The sequence below is a fragment of the Magnolia sinica genome, chromosome 17 (genome assembly GCF_029962835.1).
Source record: "Magnolia sinica isolate HGM2019 chromosome 17, MsV1, whole genome shotgun sequence".
Lineage (NCBI taxonomy): Eukaryota > Viridiplantae > Streptophyta > Magnoliopsida > Magnoliales > Magnoliaceae > Magnolia > Magnolia sinica.
In genome coordinates this window covers 38651101-38654694 of record NC_080589.1, presented here as the reverse complement: position 1 = coordinate 38654694, position 3594 = coordinate 38651101, and the positions used below count along the sequence as shown (strand labels likewise).

Below are 3594 nucleotides of genomic sequence, written 5' to 3'. Positions count from 1 at the left end.
ATAAATCTTTCAGAAATTTCGCATGTGAATGGATTTGTTTAACGACATCCAGTAAAGGGATGTTGACCTTCACTTGTTTAAGCACCTCTAGAATATTCTGAGAGTTAGAGAGAGGTTTTGGTTCGATTAACCATTGAGGGAATGACACAATCGACTTACTTTGAGGTTTCAGTTCTAACCCATGTGGAGCATTACTAGGTCTATCATTTTCATCTATTTCTGAGTCCTTAGGTTTTTCAGCCCTCATTAGAATAGATTTGTTAATTGTCTTCCCACTCGTAAGAGTGGTGATAGACTTAGCCTGCTCCATCTATTTTGAAGAGCTTGGGTCACTGATTTCATATTGTTGTTTTGGGCTGGGGAGAGGCTGAGCCAGAAGGATCCCTTTCTCCCCAATCAATTTTTTTTGTTTCAAGCCCTTATATGGCCTTTGTAAGGTCTTGAAAGGCTTACGGCATGCCATGATTAAAAAGCTCTTGGTTTTGTATATGTTTTAAGACTGGATCCTCTTGAGTTTTCCTTTGATTCATAAATTGGTTAAAGATCCCTAGAGGAGTAGTCATTTATCCGTTCCTCCAACAGAAGTTTGGATGGTTCCTCCAGCTTGGGTTATATGTATTTGAGGTAGGTCCACTGAAAGGTTTTTGGTAGTTGTTTATGACATTTGATTGCTCATTCTATATCTCTTGAAAAGTAGGAATTGTTGGGCAATTCTCAATTGTATATATGTTACAAGCATGAATACCACAAACAACTTCCACAGTCTTTTCGAGTTCTACCTTCTTAAGTTCCATGGCCTCGACTTTTCTTGTGAGTTTGGTCACTCTTGCATTTATATCATCTTTCTCTTTTAGAACATAAATTTCTTCCATTTCCTTTGAATAAGTAGGCTTAAAAGTGGTAATTCTTAAAGAGGTATCCCATGATTGCACGTTTTCAGCAAATTTATCAAAATAATCCTACGCATCATCGGCTTCCTTATTCATAAATTCCGCATTACACATTATCTCCACAAATTGGCACATGGGTGAGGTCAATCCCTCATAGAAAAAGCTTGTTATACACCATGTTTCGTAACCATGTTGTGAATATGAATTTATGAGATCCTTAAATCGCACCCAATATTGAAAGAAGGTCTCATCATCTTTTTGTGCAAAATTCATGATCACTTTCTTTAAGGTATTCATTTTATGATATGGGAAGAACTTTTTGAGGAACTTCCTTGTCATCTCAGCCCATGTGCAATGGACCTTGGTCTTAAGGAATGTAACCACGACTTAGCCTTTTCTTTCAAAGAGAAATGAAACAATTTCAGCCTAACTGTGTCCTCAGACACGTTTGGGAAGTGTAATGTAGATATGATTTCATCAAACTCTTTCATATGCAAGTATGGACTTTCAGATTCTAGTCCATGAAACTTAGGGAGGAGTTGAATTACCCCTAGTTTAATATCCACAGTTCCTGCATTCAATAGAAATATCATGCAGGAAGGTGTACTCACCCCAGCCAGTTGTAAATAATCTTATAGAGTACGAGGCGGGGGTGCATTCTGTACCTTGTTTTCATCTTGAACTTCCTCAACTAGAGGTTGAGGTTGATTTGCAGTCATCACTTGTATTGACTTAGAGGGTCTCAAGTGGTGTCTAATCTTGTGATGGATAGGCAACCCTTTGACTAATCCTCCTTCATTCAAAAGACAAAGTGTTATCACGGATCCAGTTGGGCATGAAACACTCTCAACTTTCAAGTAACTAAACAACTAAGCCTAAAAAAACGTAGAAAAACTAAACAAATAAGAGATCTAGAAAAGATAAGAGTGAGGGTTGGAACAAAATTGCCGAATAAGAGTTGCTATGTTAGGATCCTACAAAACAGAAAACAATGTTAGTTTCTAAAAATAATTTTAGAAAAAATCCTAACCTAAAAACATAGCAGAAAAACAAACCCTAATCTTAACCTGATTTTAATACCAATTAATTCTTGAAAAACGTAGCCATAGTCCCCGGCAATGGTACCAAAAACTTGTTCACAACCCCAAGTATAGGGTTGCGATGTTGTAATAACTTGGTAGACCAAGGTCGAATCCATAGGGACTAAACTTACACGTATTCTGAAAATAACTAAAACTATAACTAGAAAAAGATCTAAATTGAAATCTGAATAATTGAGAGTAATGGTGAATAATGTTGATTAAAACTTATGAATTTAAATGTGGGAACTAGGGTGCCAAGGATCCACTTATAGCTATCAAGATGCTACCTTACTTGATTTAAGGAACACAATTGGAATTGGAGTCCTATCATATCCAATTGGACGATAAAGCAATTTAAATCAAATATGAACTTTTCATTGACCTAATTCTCAATGGAGGAGAATTGTGAAGGGATTCAATCACCCTACCATGCCCAGGAGACGATGGTAACAACAGGATTTACCAATCTCACAATCTCAAAACAGGAAAAGAAGATATCCAAAATTATCACAGCATTTTTTGTAATTTGAGTCACTATAAATCATAAAATACTGAAAATATTCCCTTAATATCAAACTAGAAATCAATAAAGTTCAATAAGAACAAGAATCAAAGCAAAGTAAACATCTAAACACGCTACAAGCTTCACCTCTTAGCCCTAGCTAAGAGGTTTAGTGAACCATAGACATGATTAAAATCAAATCTCTTAAACAAAGCATGAAAAATAAACTAGGGAAGAAGAAAAACTCTTTGGTGGCTACTCCACCCTTGTGTATGCTCCTTAAGACCTTTTCAAACCCTAGAAGATGCTTTGGTGCATCATAAGAAGTCCTATTTATAGTTGTGCAACTCCGATTTTCGCACTGAGTTGGAAAAATCTAGAAAATGTCTCAAATTTACGCACTCTACGTGGTTTCCCAAAATAGACTCAGAGTTTCAGAATATATTTTTCTAGGATAATTTCAGGAATATATTTATTTTCAGGACAATTTCAAGATTCCTTTTATTCACTTTAAATCTTTGATTTTCTTTTCTTCACTTGGTTTTCTTGGATCTTTGGCAGTGAATTCTTCATTAATGACTTCAAAATCTCAAAATCTTTATTTAGTAATCTTTTTAGCGTAAATCTTCCTTTTAGCATCAATTTTACCTTAACCAAGTTGAAATCTCTCTCCTCTTCCTTTTGTTCCTCTCTTCTTCCTTTCGCCTTTCCCTCTTGTTCTTTTACTTCTTTCTCTTTTTTTTTTTTTTTTTTTTTTTTTTAATGCTGGAACGTCCGGCAAGAACCTAGGCCAACCCAAACCACTTGACCTAGTCGAACTCGGTTTCAGCCGAGTTGACTCGGCAGCCACCAAAGCCAACTCCCTCTCTCTCTCTCTCTCTCTCTCTCTCTCTCTCTCTCTCTCTCCTCACTTTCCTGGCATGTCCAACAAGATTGCTGGACCAAAACCTAACCAACACTCGCACTAGCGAGTCAATGGCGAGTCGGCAGAGAGTCGGCTCTTTAACTCAATTTCCCACCAAGTGAACCTCCTTTGCTCGTCCCTTCTTCTCTCTCTCTAGTTTTCTATCACTCTCCTTCTCTCTCTTCTTCCTGCTACAACCAGTAGCTCTGCCAAGTC

At 37.0% G+C, this 3594-nt stretch overlaps 1 non-coding gene across 1 annotated transcript; it reads left to right on the top strand.

Annotated features, from left to right (window-relative positions):
• The first annotated feature begins 1074 nt into the window (after positions 1-1074).
• Positions 1075-1182, top strand: LOC131232036 (small nucleolar RNA R71). Its single transcript, XR_009164642.1, has one exon. It is a non-coding gene; the product is annotated as a small nucleolar RNA R71 (small nucleolar RNA).
• The last annotated feature ends 2412 nt before the right edge of the window (positions 1183-3594 follow it).